General features: G+C 48.7%; 1 protein-coding gene and 1 long non-coding RNA gene across 6 annotated transcripts in view; one reads left to right on the top strand and one right to left on the bottom strand.

Annotated features, from left to right (window-relative positions):
• The window catches only part of SLC35F4 (solute carrier family 35 member F4), a 102,920-nt gene that overhangs the window by 40,242 nt on the left and 46,057 nt on the right, over positions 1-16,621 (top strand). Inside the window, exons 1-2 of one of the 5 annotated variants that reach the window (XM_072038139.1) lie at positions 11,257-11,491; positions 12,061-12,349. The exons of 3 other annotated variants lie outside the window; for them this stretch is intronic. The gene's annotated coding sequence lies outside the window, so the exon portion shown is untranslated. Of the gene's footprint in view, positions 1-11,256; positions 11,492-12,051; positions 12,350-16,621 lie in introns of those variants that run through there. One more of the 5 variants, XM_038180183.2, reaches the window with a different exon arrangement.
• Positions 10,110-11,217, bottom strand: LOC110352962 (uncharacterized). Its single transcript, XR_002402806.4, has 2 exons — positions 10,934-11,217; positions 10,110-10,810 (listed from the first exon to the last, which is right to left on the bottom strand). It is a non-coding gene; the product is annotated as an uncharacterized lncRNA (long non-coding RNA).

The raw sequence follows: 16,621 nt of genomic DNA, 5'->3' as shown, positions 1-16,621 counted from the left end.
GCCTGCGGGGTTAACCTGGACTGGTTTTATTACACCAAATGGAGGGCAGAGTAGGTTGGTTTCACAGAATTATAGAATATCCCGAGTTGGAAAGGGCCCTTAAGGGTTATCGAGTGTCTTGAGGCTTCACAAGATTTTTTGATTGCTGTTTGCTGTGCTTGAGAGCTTGGAAGAGCACACAGGGTCTGTAACTGGTCCTGGATAACTCTTACCTTGCTGGCTTTCAGGGAGCTGAAATCAAGATGTTCTGCCTCGGGTCTGTACAGGCAAAATCACTGCAGGTTTTTTTGTTCAAATACACTAACTCTAGAGCTCCTGCTCTTATCTTCTCAGAGTTTCTCCTCCTTTCCCATTTCCTTCTTTCTGTGCACACTTTTCATGCCAAGTTCCACAGTTTCTCACTTGCCCTTTAGTGAATTTTTGTGGCATCTCTGCTTGTGTCTCCTTGCATCCTCCTGGATCTCCTTCCTTCCTAAGTAAAACATGTCCTTTGTATTTAACATTTTCAGTCACATCCTGACGACATTTGCAGCCATTTTGGTGGGGTTTGCAAAGTGTCTTTTGTGGTGTTTTGCTGTTGTTTTCCGTATCTGTTTCTGGACCTCATATCTGTCATATTACACATTTAAAACCTCTGCTTTTCAAAGTCATTACAAGAAAGCCGAGGAGCATCTGCTCTGCTTTTACAAACAGAGTGTCAGCAAACTGCTGGGTTGGCCAAAATCATGGGGTCATTAAATCACTGTGATGTTTCCCGTTGTCAGTTTGAAATTCTACCACTTGAGCCTAAAAATAAAGTGCTTTCAATTCTGCATGTGCAGGCAAACTGTCACTTTATGTTAAATGGATTGATTAAATGTTCTGCTTAAGTGTGCTCAATGAGGCAAGTGCTACCAAAACTGGATCATCCCTGCTGAAACATCCTTTTTGTTCCCGAGACTTCCTCTAAGGAAGCAGAGGGCCTAGTAAAGCTCAGGGTTGATCGTTCAAAAGGCTGCATTTTACCAAACTTGTTCCTTTTCTTGAAAGCGCTACTTGCTGTCTGGTGTGTAGAAATTCACTACTAGCTAAATTGAAGTGGCATCAGGTACGTGGAGGAGTCTGTGCAGCGAGTTTGTGCTCTGCCCTTGAACGTTTGTGACTCCTGCTGATGCCAATGTAGTCGTTTTTGGAAGCGAAGCAAGAACTGAGCAGTTGTTCCCACGTTGGCTAGACAGCCTGGCAGCCAGAGAGCTCACTCGTACTTGTGTGTCATGAGGGCTGACAACTTCCCTGGTAGCTCGAGCTGCTGCAAAGCTTCCATTTTAATTGTTTTCTTAGAAATTATGCTCTTGCACTTAAAACTTTCATCAGGCAAAGGGGGAAGCAGGTGCATGAACTGCTAGCTGCAGCCTCGCTGATGGGAACGGGACCGCACCATGGAGTCAAGATGAGCAGTGACACCAGTGTCAGTGGAAAAAAGTGATTTAACCAGGTACCAAAGCAGCTAGACTGACCTGGTCAGCAAAACAGGGTTTAAAGTCACCGCTCAAGCCTTCCCTTCTTTTAGCTTTGGCTTGAAGGCTTGCCTGGTATCTTAACACTCCAACAGACGCAGTTCCTCGGAAGTGTGTTGCTGCCTTCCTCGTTTCTTGCTGCTTTTAGTAAAGCAGATGGGCTTCAATATCTCCATGCTGTAGCATTTGCTCTAGATTCCTTTCCCCACCCTGTGTGTGCACACACTTTTCCAGGTCCTTTTTCACAGAGAAGATCAATGAAAGGTGAACAGAAGACCCAGGACGTGTGGCACAGCCCTACAAAGAACCCCTTGACTCTTCCTCAGAGCAGGTTCTGAGGTGTACAACTTCCAATGAAGCAGCTCTGTCAACTGCACATACACAGTTATTTGGCAGCCAGGTGAGATGAGATGATTTTTGTAAGCAGCTCCTTTTTGAAGAGAGGCACTTCTGTTGTCCAAGGGCAGATTTTAAAATGGGCTTGATGTTTCTGTTGGCTTCTGAGCGAAAGGTGCCCAGAACTGCAGGGCTTTGTTGGAGTTCCTGCTCTGATATTCTGCCTATATCCAAACAATTTAGACTGCACTGATATTGTTGTGCTGTTTTTATCAATTTTTATCAATTTAAGTGAACCTTGGGCCATTGTTGGCTTTATTTGCATTGTTTAGCAAAAGAATAGAAACAGCCAGGTGAATTTTTGCTGTGCAAGTTGAGAGCTTTCTAGTCCCACTGAAATTTCATAGAATCACAGAATCATTTAGGTTGAATCATTTAGGAAAAGACCTCTAAGATCACCTGGCCCAACCTTTAACGTAGCGCTGCCAAGTCCACCACTAAACCATGTCCATAAGTTCTACATCCACACTTTTCTTGAAGACCTCCAGGGATGGTGGTGACTCAGCCACTTCCCTGGGCAGCCTGTTCCAAAACCTCACAACCCTTTCAGTTTGATATCAGCCCTATCTGAGTGCTGGAGTGTTGGGATCTACCTGAATCTTCTGTCCTGGCATTTAGTAGTGCTCGGGGAGGTCAGTGGCTTTCTGTCCTTCACCTCTCACAGTTAGTTATTTCATGGCATGTGTAGAGAATTAGATTCCAGGTTGTGTTTTCAGGTGGCTTCATCCAAGCGTGCTATTTGTTTCCCTCTTTCCCGATTGAATTACTCTTTGTTTTTGAAAACTGAGTTTTCCACGCTGCTACAAGCTGTTTGGGTGAAAGCTGGAAGAGATGAAACTCTGTGCAGTGTGCTGCTTGGGCTGGGCGTGCAGGGAATGGACATGGACCCATGCAAGACCAGTGGGCACTCAGCAGAGCCACGGCAGCATCACATAAACTAAAGTGGCCATTTAATAGCTAAAAATTGCTCTGGCTTAGGTCAGGCTGGGGTAAACTCTAATTAGCGAACTGCAGAGCTGATAACAGCTCTCTGGTTTATGCCAAGAGGATTGTTCTGCAAGCAGAATTTGACTTGGTATTTGTAACAGGTTCTGGAGGCAAAAATGTCCAGGTGGGGGCTTGTTTTCTGAAAAGTTTACTCTAAATCTCTTGCTGATGTTCTATAGCCTAAATATGTCCATAGTTTCTTTAACTGAAAGAAAGGTTTTAAGATATTTTACTGGTATGTCAAATATTAACTATGGTATCACAGCCATAAACACATCAAAGCGTGGGCTCCTGGAATCATTTATATCTGGGTATGCAGAGGCTTTGTACCTCGCTGGGCGTTGTGCCTGACAACTGCAAGGATGTTAATTATTATGCCATAATTCATCACTTCAAGTATCTTGCAGCACTGTTATTAAGCCAAATTCGGAGGCCTTTGGTAGGTCATTAAGCAAAAAGTAAGTAAAGACTAATTTACTCTCTAATTAATCAATGAAACAAATACATTCTGAAGCCCCATTTTAAGAAGCCATGAACTGTTTGGGTGAAAAGTGAATAAATTATGTAAAGATGTATAAAAAGAAGCATAAATAACTTTTCCCTTCAGTTCAAATCATTCTGGAAAATAATAATTTCTGCAGAGCCATATGAGCCCAGACCAGTTCATCATTCGAGGAGCCGCTGGGCTGACGAGAAGCAATGAAGAATGTGCTGGAATTGTCCCCAGCAAAGTCCTGTCCTTGAACCTCTTTTGCAGTATGTGACTGAGCGGGGCCGGGCTGCTTTTTCTTGATTTCTCTGCCTGCTGCTGGGGCTGCAGCACGGCGTGACCCCTTGGCAGGAGCTGGGTGCCTTCCCCAGCCGTCAGCCTCCTGGTTTGCTCCCTGACCTCATCCCCACCTCCTGAACCCATCCTAAAGCCCAGCTCGGGGCCATCACTGCCAGCAGCGACGTTTTCAGTTGCCATCCCTCGGTCTGAATGCATTTTGGGAGCGCTGACTCAGTGGCTTCCCACGGGGACAGCAGATCAGCTATCAGCTCAGTGGCCTGTGGGGTTTCCAGTTTTTTTGACCTGCTTTTGCGCCAGCATCTGACGAGCTTAAATCCCATGGTACCGAAGGATTACAGCAAATATTTGCTTTTCCTTCTATTGTAGTAGCATCTGAGAGGTTGTTTCTGAGCTGTGAAGTGTGTTGTGCTGTAACGCTGTTCATACGCTTGAATTTTAGGTACAGGTCCTTCCCCAGAGCATCCAGCTTGAGCGGACAAGGAAGTTGCAGAGAGGTGAATGTGTTAAGACAAGGTCACGAGGGCTTCTGTAGCAGAGGTAGATACTTAAACAAAATCCTCGCAAGCTCCAGACCATAGTACCTTTTGTAAGCATGCTGCTTTCTCACCTGACTGGAACAAGGAGACATTTTGTAGGCACAGCACATCTGCCATCATCCCGCTAAATGAAGGACAGTTGGAGGGTGCTTTTGGTGCCTTGTTTTTCGCATTGCATAAGCGTTTAAGCTGCTAGGATCATTAGAAGGATCTTCTCCCCATATTTCAAAGCCAATCGCTTGTTTTGACATTTGCAATCTGGCTCTTCGCTGGCGTTTTTCTGGTTGCTGTGTCAAAACGAGCAGCCTGTATCCTCTCATTCTGTTTATGTGACTTGAAATGGGAAGTTCAGGCATCTATTAAATCCCCATTGAGAGACAAGTGCTGAAACGTGGGCTAGGTAACACATCCTGCAGCTCTCCTAATGTTTAGAGTCGAGTGATTTAAGGAATATAAACTAACAAAGTGTGTTTGGTCAGATGCACATCCTAGCGTGTTTTTATCGCTTTGGGACAGCTGAGCAGGGAAGTCCAAACGGAGAGCTACAGGAGAGCTGGAGCAATGGACTGAAGGCAGCTGGCTGTTTCCAGAGGCAGTTTCTCTTCTCCTGAAGTGTCTATTTCTGGCTCATGCATATTATGGCACGGATATTTCCCAGAAGATAATGTGGCTTTTATTTGAAGGCAGCTCTTTGCGCTGACTCCAGGTGAAGAGCCAGGCTATTCGGGTTATGGGCTTAGATGTCTAATTCCCCTTCGGTGTGATAGGGAAAAGAGGCCCAGTTCTGCTCAGGGCTTTATTTAAGGCTGGATCCTGCAATTAGCACGGCCAGCCTGTGGCTTTTGGGCCAGACATGTGGCTTTAGCAACACAAACAGGGTGGCAGCGTGCAGCTGGCAGTGGATTTGTGTGGAGTTGCAGGATGGAGGCGGGCGGTGGGACATAGGGGGACTGCTGGCCAGGGTGACAGCAGCAAGGGCAGCCAGAAATCATCCCCCAGTACCGTGGGGAGCAGTGAGCCTTCAGAGAATTGCTGATGGCTGCTTGTGAGCCTTCCTTGGAGATCATTTTTGTCTTTTGCTCTCTGGAGGACACAGCTGGTGCATCTCAGCTAGCTGGGGGTTCGCGGGATGCTGCCCTCAACACTTGTCTCCCTGTGGGAACTCATCCCTGTTTCATTACAGTGGAGGTGTTTCTTGTTGGCTTCACAAAGTTATGCACCGGATGCCTGGCTGGCCAGTGTTTTTGCAATATTTTGTTGTCCCAGGGCTGCCAACGATCCCTTTTAGCACAAGAAGCTGGGACGCTGCTGTCTCCTCTCCCAGGCTGCGGGCAGGGAGATGTGTGCCACAGCCACGTTGCTGTGAGGCTGTCCGCTGCCTGGGGTTGTTGTGATGTGCTCTCGGGATACCTCGTCTGCCACTCCGTGGCTGTTCTGTGACAGCAGAGATGCACGGTGCAGCCGGAGCCGGGGTCGGACTGTGTGGGGACTCTGCAGTGCAGGTGAGGACTTGTCGCTATTTTTCGCTTCCGAGTTGCAGATGGAGACCAGGAGCTCTAACTGCGGGGTGGACAGCACGGCACGCCGGGTCAGACCTGTGATTTTGTCTTCAGCTGGATTCAACTTCAGATTAGTCAGAGAAAAATATGCAGAAAGCAGTCACGAGATGCCGGATACGTCGGTGTTTTGTCCCCCAGGAACAAATAAGCTGCAGGAAGCTGGGAAGCACGTGAAGGTACAGAAATGTCCTGTGCTGCCAAGGCAAGCAGCAATGGGAGAGAAACACAAACAGTACAGAACGTGACTAACCTTGGACACAAATTAAATGTCTGGAGGTGAAATCCATCACCGTTACGGCTCTGCAAGTGGAAAGATAGCTGGAGAAATCTGTGTGAATAGGAAAATCCAGCTGCAGCAGCTGCTGCAGTGCCACTCTTGTCTTCTCTGGCTCAAATGTGAGCTAAGTCCTTGGACAGTCCTGACGCATCCCTGTGTATGCCCATTCCCCTCTGCCCCCTCTGTGCCCTTCCAAACGCTGCTGTAAGGTGCACCGTCCTGGAGCGGTGCAGCCATGGTATCTGTGTCCTTTTTACCTCCTTTTTTCCCCCCTGCCTCAGACATAAATCATGTGCCTGCCTTTGTAAGGGCTCTGCTGACCTAGCCGTGTCCTGCCTGCGATCTCCTTTCTCTCTTTGCTCTGCAGGGCTGCTCTTCGTTGCCCTGTTAAAGCAGCCTCACAAAGCACCCTCACACTGCCACCTCTGCTGCCTGTTGCCCATAGGGAGGCAATTTCCAAGCAGCCACGTCCTTTCTGCTGGTTTCCCAGATCTCTGCTTAAAAATCTCATCTCTGAGCTCCCACAGCAAGTCCTGTAACCTGTCACCCAATACTCAGAGGCAAGCTCATCGCTCAGCTCTGAGAAAGAGCCCGGCTGCTCTGCAGGTAAATGGGACACACGATCATGCATCTGGTTAGGTGTAGGTCCCACAGCAGCTGGTGCTCCCTCAAAGCATCAAAATCTCAGTTCCTCATTGCGCTCCTCATTGCTGGGTTGTTTTGCTGGGTGGTTTTGGGGTGTTATGCTTTAAGGACCGCTTCTTTTTTCAGAGTGGAGGTCCCGTTTTCTTCTGAAAGCCGGGCCTGCTTTGGCTTTCAAAATGCACAGGCCCCAGATCAGCTGCTTATAACAAACCCTGCCTTGGGAAATACATCTTGAAACGTTTGTGAAAAAATCCTTGCTTGGAAAGCTACCTGCTGGTGTGTTCCTAATGAGGGCGGTCACGTTATCTCGGTGATGCCTCCAGCTTAGAGGGTTTTATTGTGTCTAATACAAGCTACTTATATTTGGTTGTTTTTTTGGAAAAGGATGTTGTAATTAGAGTTTCTGGAGTCTTCTAGGGCGTGTGTATTCCCTCTCAATACTGAACAGCAGCATCAGTGATTCCCTCTTCCCTGCCATGAGGCACACGGGGTGGCAGTGCGGAGGGCCAGGGTGGTTTGCCTCCAGGCCTTTAGGGGGTTCACAAGTGTGTGGTTATCACTGGGGGTGCACAAAGCTTAATTTCTGGCCGTGTTGCCTCCCTCCTCTGTGAAACAAAGCTAGTTATCCCTCCTGTTAGGTACTTCTCTTCTATCCCAGCCTCCCCAGGCTGGGAACCAGCTGCTCCCAGTACAGCTGCAGTGCCAGGCATGGTCGTGGTTGCATCCTGTAATACAAACAGGTAAAAGGAGCTTCGTGGATCTTTTTCACAGAAGAAGGCTTGGCTTTGACGTGTCTTGCCCTAAAGCATTTCACCCCTTGTGTTTTCTAGGAAGATCAGAAAAGAGACAGAGAGATCCAGCCCCGATGGTGCTGCGGGGCTCTACTGCCCACATCGCCCTGGGAGGCTGCTTCAAAGCAGGCACAGAGCCCTCGTGATGGGGCTTTTGAGTGCCCCAGGACAGCCTGGCTGTCCTTCTGACCACTGGGTGGGTTGTAGCCAAGCCCTTTTGCCTTTCCTCCTACTCCCAAAGCTTACTGAAAAGCAGAATCAAAAAACAGGCTGGGGTTTGGGAGCATGTTGCTTGCTGCGATACGCTGGTTGGCAGGAGAGGATATGTGGGGTCGAAGTCCTAAAAGCAGCAAGATGAACGATGGAAATGTAGAAATTCCATCACCTTCAGTGGTGCAGAGGCGCCTTTTTTCTTTTATTTATTTATTTATTTTTAGCACAGGTACAAAACCTAAATGACTAAAACTAATCGAGTCTGGAGTCTCATTCTCTGGTAGCTGATATTTGGGACACCTGTTCCAAAACCACGCAGAGCGTTGCACTTTTCTATCCTGGCACCATTTCATGCACCCCTGATGCACACTTTGCCTAGAGGTGAGTGAAGCCAATGAACCCAGACACTGAAAAGCTTTTGAACCAGGCCCCTGGGGCCAAGAAAGCCACCACCACCAGAGGAGGTGGCTTTTAGACAGGCTGTAAGCACCAGTGCTTCTTTCTCTGGAAAGCTGGAAGGAAAACAACACAGACTTTGGTTCCCAAAATGCCAGCAAAGCCAGCAGGAGGTCTCACGTAGGCTGCTTACCACAGATGCCTAATTTAGGTCCTGTGGCCATCAGGGCATCTGTGCTCACAAAGCTAAGGAGCAGCTCCAGCCCCTGTGTGCCCATGGGTTGCCTCTGGGGATTTATTTGTGTGTATTATCATGGGGCCGGGGAGGGGGACGGTGGAGAGAGTTAGGATAAGCCACCTGCTTTGTGAGAAGCACGAACATGGTGTCTCTGGATGTCGTCCATAAATGAAGAGGGATCTTTCTGCTTCTAATCAGGTGCACAAAGCAAAGATGGGATTCCCTGGACTCCCTTCCAGCCTTGATCCAGAAGGGGTAGCGTAGAGGTAGCATCTCCTGTTGCTGCCAGTGAGGAGAGGGATGGGGTGGTGCCACCCCCAGGCCTTGTGCAAGCAGCCTGCAACCAGATAGCAAAGAGAACTGATGGGAAGTGTAGCAACCCTTCTTCCTTCAAGCACTAATGATGTTTCCTATGTAAAACCAGCGCAGGCTCCTCGCTGTCTGTAGGGCTGGCTTCTGTGCAGGGAGATCCACCTCTCAGCTGGGTAAGTTCTGCTTGGCGTGTGTCCCTCTCCCATCAATTAATTCACAGGGAAAGCCCTTTTAGGATGAGCTGTGCTACATAAATCTCAATGCCATATCTGCTTGTGTAAAGCAGTAGTTTCCCTCCGGGATTTTACCCACAAAACCCAACGTGTGACCGTGACACCCATCTTTTTCAAGCCCAAAGGCAACGTGCTCACAGTCGGCCACTCGCTGCTGCCAGGGGAAGAGCAGTAATGTGCCCGCGGCCATTCCTGGGAGAATTACCAAATTACCACGGCTCTGAGCTGCTGCCAACTCCGCAGCACAGAGCATGGAGAGGCTTTAGGGCAGACAGCAAGGCTGGAAAAGCTCGCAGGCTCTCCCAGCCCACGTTAGTTTTGGTGGCCCCTCGAACAGGACAGGAACTAATGGCCTTCGACTGCTTCAGGCAGGGCTGTGCTCTGCTAAGGGCAGAGAATTTCTGGAGCACATCGTGGAGTCATTAGGGGAGATTTTAACTAACAGGCCAGGCACGCATCCTCCTGGATCCTTCACTGTGATAGAGAAATGGATGAGGTGACCTCTGGAGGTGTCCTGCTTGCCCTGTTTCATGTGATTCTTTCCTGGGGCTGTAGCTTTGAAGAATTACCTCTCCCACTGACTTTTTAAAAATTTTTTTTTAAGTACTCGCAGCTCTTCACTCACTATATGGGGGACGTGTATGGCTGATGCAGGCAGGGTTTTTAGAAGAGCTGCTTGCAGTATGCGTTGCAGTTGCTGCTTAGAGGCTCGGTCTGGCTCTGGCTTGGATTGCAGCAGGGATCCGTCACAGGAGAGAGGAGCTGTGAGCGTGGTGCAGCTGCTGAGCCCTCTCGTGCTCCCCTCTCAGCCGTGGTCACCACCATGAGCTGTCCTACAAAGCTAGGAGGAGCTGGTGGCAAGGTAAAACAAAGTCTGTAAGCGCTGAGTTTGCCTCAGGAGCACGAAGTGTGGCATCTGTGAAACTAATCGTGTCACTGTCCCCTTAGTGAGACTTGTGCACTCAGGAGTTTGTCCCAAACGTCCAAACTCAGCTGTCCAAATTGCATTGCCCTATAGATTTGCTCAAAACCATCCCACTAATTATCTCCCAAGGACCCTCAGCCTTCAAAGAAGCCTGTGCAGAGCTGGCTCTGCCCTAGGTGAGTTGCAGGGTTTGTGCTCAGCCCTTGTGCAAAGCTAGACTTGGCTCTGGGTCCCTCTGTGTCTGCACAGCTTCAGTGCCAGGCAGTTGCCATGGGGTATTCTTGGTGGTAAATGTCCAGTAAGAAGTCCTAAATCTGAAAGTAACCAAACTTATAATTTAATTTTCAATTTCTGCTGAGTACTCGAGAGGGTTTTAACACGGCGTATGAATAATTAACACTAGCTATCAATTTACAGCAGTTCCCTTGCTCAGACTCTAAGCCCTATGCAAAGAGAGTAAAAAATCACCCTTTGAAATTTCCTAAAGGGAAGAGGGAAGGTAAATAATTACCCAACCTCCTGAGATTCTGGGGAAGTTAGAATCTTCCATTAAAATGATTGAGGGAAAGAAACCCAACAGCCTCCTTTGCAGCAATTAAAAATCTTAAATTGACTCAGAAGTTGGGGAATTCGGTTAGGATTCCCAGAGCAAACTGTAGCTGCGTCCCCCTGGCTGCACTTACCTCCTGCATGAGTATACGTTTGAAAGACCCCAACCCCCTGTGTGTGTACACAGGTCGTTCCCAGGAAAATAGGGATAAAATTTGGCATAAAAACTAGAAGCTTTCCTGGAGGAGAAGCCGTCTCTTCCCACTCTGTAGCGTTTTTCTGAGCATGCGTCAGTTTGCTTCTGGTGTGCTGCTGCATAGGGATGAAATTAATCTACCGAAGGGAGAGAGCCAGAGGTGGTGCTGCAGCCGCACGTCCCCGGCTCCTGATGTGGCACAGCTCAAGGTCTCGATCCTGCTTTCACCAAAAATCCCATCCAGGCGTTCGGTCTTCTGTGACAGGCATCCCTTAAAGCAAAACAAAGAGCGCAGTTTTGCATTAAGTGTGTCATTAGGAGATCATACTCCTGTGTATGCTGATTGCCATAAAATACTGAATGGGTTCTACTTCAACTCTCTAAAGAAACTCACCTCCAGGCTGAACGCCAGGGTGAGAAATAATGGCTTGGGAGGGAGCAGTTTTGGAAGGTGATAAACCCCTGGAAATAAGATGAAATTTCCGAGTGCTCCAAAAGCGTAACAAACAGCTTATGGGAATAGAGAGTTGGCAAAAATAATTCCTGTTTGTGAAGAGCTTCTAGAGGATGGAGCAAAATGTTGTGGTGTACATCAGGGGAAAGCTCAGCCTCACAGTGAGGTCGCTTTGTCAGCTGGAGCCAGGCTCATCTCTGCACGAGGGGGAGACTCGGGGTGAAGGCAGGAGGTGTGTGTAGGGTGATGTTTGTGTGGACCCAAATCTCCTCCAGGTGTTCCCCATCCCTGCTCAGGTGGGCAGGAGCCTGTGCCCTGCGTGCGTGCCTGCAGACAGCCTTAAAGTCCTCAGGGTGCAGAGACAAAAGGCAGGAACCTCGCCAGCTACTGAGTCTCACGTATATTTGGCACCGTGATCCCTCTGGATCCTGGTGGCTGTGATGGGGTCACCTTGAGAAGGAGTTTCCTACGGCAGGGTTCATTACCTGCGTGGTTCAGGTAGGTTCGTTTGATGGTGACCAATGCCTGCTAACATCCATCAGAGCCAAGCTGCTGAGCAGAAAGCAGCCCAGCGCATAAATCTCTGCTCCTCCTGTCGCTGCCTTTCGACAACAAGCTAATTCCATTTAATACATAACGGTAACACTTAATTGGTGATAGAAACCAGGAGGAAATGGGCAAGAATGGATACAAATGCATCTTGGCTCTGATTCAGCTGGTCCTTCGCTTGCCCTGAATCTGAAGAGGAATATTAGAGAGGGACAATATGTGAAAAGCATCTGTGGGAGAGTGCCAGTGAAAACGCAGTCTCGCTGTAGCTGTGGTCAGGTAACGTGACAGCTCTCCTCTGCAAGATGTAGGATGCTTAACCTGCTTCCCTTCAGATAAATGTGTTTTGGGGCATCATTCTCTATTTGATTTCTTCCTTCCTGACTTTGTTCCTAACTCATAAAAAAGAAAAAAAAAGCTCCATTCTTTGGAGCACTGAATAATTTAAGCTCCTAAACTGTAAAACCCACTATTCTCTGATTGACTTAAAATGTACTTTGAAACCTCCAACCCAGCAGCTCCATCAGGTGCAGAATTTCAGCAGCGTGCCACTGCAGGCTCCTCTCATCCCCCTGCAAACACACCCGGGTACAGTGTCTGCCCTGGAGAGCACTGCGGGAAGCTGACTTCATCTGCTCACCCGGCTCCCTTCGATGCCGCCCTGAGATTTTGTTCTGTGACCTTGCAGCCTGGGAAGCGCCGTGTGCAAGCAGAAGGCATGAAAAATAGGAGGCTGCAGCTCGAGCCAGAGGCACTGCAGGTTTCAAGTGAATTTATGGTGCAAGCAGGATGAGCTTGGGCTCGGAGGTGAGGTGTCCAGGAACAGGGGGTGGCTGGGGTGTTGATGGGTGCAAGTACCTGCAGTGCCTTGGTGACACAAGAGGGAGCTCCGGGCTCTCCTGAGATACACCAGGGTTCACCCAGGCAGAAATGCAGATGTCAGTGGGTAGGGGAATAAATTTTGGAGCACAGGAGGCTCTGGAAAGACAGATCAGGGGCTGTTATGCTTAGAGTTCCTGGGGTACTTGGCTACTAAATGTCAAAGAAAAGAAAAACCTCCAAGAAAATAAAATAAGAAAGAAAAAGAAAAAGAAAAACTAGGAAATTTGGAAAAACTAGAAGATTTAGAAAAACTAAATGTCAAAGAAGATAGAAAATGAGAGAGATGGTTGTTCCTGAATTTGATACTGCTGTGGGGCTGTGAGTGAGCTGCAGAGAATTGCAGTTAGCCAAATGTTAAGCTTAGTTGCTTATAGATATCTGTTTATTTTAAATTACACCTGATCGTAATTCCACATGATAAATGGTCGATGCTTTTTAAATGTGGTTTACATGAAATATTTCTTCCAGCTTCGTCTTGCAAGGGAAAGGAAGGCCTGAGGGCAAAATGCTGGTTTTGGGCACAGGGTCCAAAGTTCATCTCACGTGGGCTGTGTAAGATGTTCCCTCAGGCCTGGACCTAGAAATGAGACTTATGGGGAATGCAGGATGTGTAAGACCCATGCAGGGATTCCTCCAAAGCCTCACCCAGGTTTGTAAGGAGCGGTTTCACCAGCAGAGCTTCCTAGAGGCTTCAGATCTGCTGCTGGGTGACTCCAGGGCTAGTACACCAAATAACGCTCTGCAGGCTCTTCCCTTGGGCCAGCCAGCACCTATGTGGTGGGCAGGGCCACTCCTGCTCGTCTCACAGCAGGGTGCTTTACGCACAGCACAATATTTTGCTTCAAAATCGTGTTGGGAGGAGAGTCAGGGTGCGTACCTGCATCGTAGCACAGCAGTTAGCGCGCTTCCCAAGAAGCAAGACCCAGCTCAACCTCCTCCTGCAAGCTGGCTGCTCAAGATCCGAGACTTTGGTGGGCATCATAAAGGTGTCTGCTCACCCATATTTATTTCTCCTTCCCTTAAGGCAGACTTTTATAAAATAAAATAAAGAAATTTATTTTATTTTTAGCTCTGGTGAGGCCGCACCTCGAGTACTGTGTTCAGTTCTGGGCCCCTCGCTACAAGAAGGACATCGAGGTGCTTGAGCGGGTCCAGAGAAGGGCGACGAAGCTGGTGAGGGGCCTGGAGAGCAAGTCCTATGAGGAGCGGCTGAAGGAGCTGGGCTTGTTCAGCCTAGAGAAAAGGAGGCTCAGGGGTGACCTTATCACTCTGTATAAGTATATTAAAGGAGGCTCTAGCGAGATGGGGGTTGGCCTGTTCTCCCATGTGCCTGGTGACAGGACGAGGGGGAATGGGCTAAAGTTGCGCCAGGGGAGTTTTAGGTTAGATGTTAGGAAGAATTTCTTTACTGAAAGGGTTGTTAGACATTGGAACAGGCTGCCCAGGGAGGTGGTTGAGTCACCATCCCTGGAAGTCTTCAAAAGACGTTTAGATGTAGAACTTAGGGATATGGTTTAGTGGGGACTGTTAGTGTTAGGTCAGAGGTTGGACTCGATGATCTTGAGGTCTCTTCCAACCTAGAGATTCTGTGATTCTGTGATTCTGTGATTCTGTGAAATAACAAAAGTTACGTAGTTATTTTGGACTTTGTAGGCTTTTTGGTATCAGGTTGTAGATGGGCAAAAGAGGACCGCAGGTCTCCAGTTCCTGCATTCCTAGATTAAAATCACCTTTTGGATAACATTTGGTGAGTTACCAGGTGATGTGTGGCTCCGAGTTCTGCCAGCAGCCCCTCGCTGCTGGTCCGTTACCCTGCCTTTGTGTTACGCTGTCCCTCTTCCCAAATATCCAGGGTAAGTTTGCTTGGAGAAAATCACCGCTCGCCCTCCCCCTCTCTCTTTTGAAGCCTCTTCAATTCCTCTTGCATTTTTTGTCCTCGTTCTTGCCTTTCACCCCAGTTCCTGGGTGGATACTACGTGCTATACTTGATACAGTCTGAGCTATAAATAAGAAGCAGTTTGTTGGAAAGTAAAATTAGCAGGCCAGATTTTCAAACTCGCTTCTAAATCTGTGCCTAGCCACCTCGGAGTGTGCATGTCCTCGTTTTCAGAGGTGCTGAATCTTGTTGCTATCCTTGATTTCAATGGGGATTTGTGGTGCTCAGGACTCCTGGAAATCAGGTCACTTTTGTATTTGGGACTTGGGCATGGATGGAAGAGCCTGATGTCCACTGCTGTGTTGTAAGGGGAGAGACTGGGACGTGGAAAGGTCGGGAGCTTGCTCTGGGTCGGTCACTTGCGTGGTAGCAGAGTGAAATAGGGATTTTGGGCAGGTCTCCTCTGCATATAAGGGATAGGAGATTCTCAGTGAGCAACAGCAGACTCCCTTCCATCCCCGTGGTGAAACATCACAAGCCCTTGAATTCACATCCTTCGTTTACTTTGGCTTGCGTTAAATGTGGTTCTAGGATTTTGCCAAAAGCTGGAAGCGTTCTCCCGATCCGAATGCTGCTGAAAGGCTTTGTGTGCACTGTGGCCATGCTGGGGGTGAGTCGTGTTGAGTTATGGTTGGAGGTTAACCACAGAACTTCCCTTCTGTAATCATCATCACGTGGCGCCAGCTCTGATCTGGTAAAGTCATCGGAAGTGTTGCTGTCCGTGAGAGTGCAGCAGGGATTCAGTCAGGAGAACGAGTGAGAATTTCTTAAAGAAAATAAAATCTGGACTTCAGGCATGTGGGAAAATACAGATGTGGGCTGAGGGTGTCACGGCAGCTCTTGGGTTGGTGTTTGGATGGAATTAGATTGCCCAGCTGAGGCTGTGGCACTGAGCCAGCACAAGAAGAAATGCCCACAGAAAGATTTCCCCATCTTTGGCTTGGATGCTCCAAGAACTGATGAAAATCAGAGCAGGGACAGCTCGGTTGTGCTGATGAAAATGCACCCTGCTTCTGTGCCGCTCGCTGAGTGATGCAGTTTGTGTTTTGAAGCGTGTGTAACACACTGGCATTACCCAGTGATTTCGTTATTTGAGGTCACCGTTTCTGGCCCGTTTTCCACTAATGCAAAGCAAAACACTTCTGAAGAGTAGATTATCATACGGATTGCTTCCTGCATCGGGGAGCTGGTGCCCTGCTGTAAAAGAACCAAAATGCAGCTGTTACTGCTGGGAAAATAGCAGCTCTGACAACTTTCTTTCCCAGGGCGGAGGCGTTGGCTGGTGCCATCCGAAGAGCTGCTGTCGCCCACGCTCATGCCCATGCCGTGCTCTCCGGCTGCTGGGGCAGTCCTGGGGCAGTGCAGCTGATCGCTGGTAAGGCTGGGACAGGCTGAGGTGCTGCTGGGACCCCTGCAGGTCCCTCGCAGGCTGTTGTGACCCCTATGGGGGCTCAGTGACATCCCTGAGAACCAGAAGATGCCTGCCTGAGCCTGCCGATGTGGGCATGTGTTGGAAAACGGCCAGAGAAGTGATTAATCTGGAATGGTTTCTGGAGATCTGTAAGCTCTGTAGGGATGACCCTGAAGGAAATGAAGAATGTGGATGCTTTCCAGGTGCCACAGGAGCTCGTGCATGAGAGCATCAGCAGGTGAGGTGGGTTCCTTCTGCTCGAGGCTCCAGGGGGCAGCTACCAGAGGTGTTGGTGCCAGGTCCTCGAGCTCTGAGCAGTCACCGTGCCACGTCTCCTGGCTCCTGGGCGAGCTGTGAGTCCCCCTGGAAAACGGGGAGGAATGAACAAATCTCACCAGAGTGCAGGCAGCTTCCAATTTGCTTTGTGCTTTAGGAAACTACTCCACAGGGTTGATTGCCTTCAAGCAGGTAGGAGAGAGCTTCAGCTGGAGCACAAAGGGAAGGAACATTGGGAGAGGGGCTGGTTTGATAGATGCTTGTTGACACCGCAAAGAGAGAGAGCTGCTTCACCTGCCACCAGGAAAATGGTCTGGGGCTTCTGACTGCGTTTTTGGCAGCTGAGCGTAGCACAGCTTTTGTAATTAAATTGAGCCTCTGGTTAGGAGGGCACAGGTTGATGATGAGAAAAGCTGCGGAGGATGTGGATGCCAGATTTCTCATTTCTACAGCTATTTAACTGGGGGCTCTGCTCTACTAAACCAAAACACAGATAGAGCATCCAGCAGAAAGGTGTTTGCGTGCAGGGCATCCAAGAGAATTTCTCTTTGTTAGCTCAGTGGTCTCCAACTTC

Source organism: Anas platyrhynchos, chromosome 5, assembly GCF_047663525.1.
Source record: "Anas platyrhynchos isolate ZD024472 breed Pekin duck chromosome 5, IASCAAS_PekinDuck_T2T, whole genome shotgun sequence".
NCBI classification, from domain to species: domain Eukaryota; kingdom Metazoa; phylum Chordata; class Aves; order Anseriformes; family Anatidae; genus Anas; species Anas platyrhynchos.
This window is presented reverse-complemented; position numbering and strand designations above follow the sequence as displayed.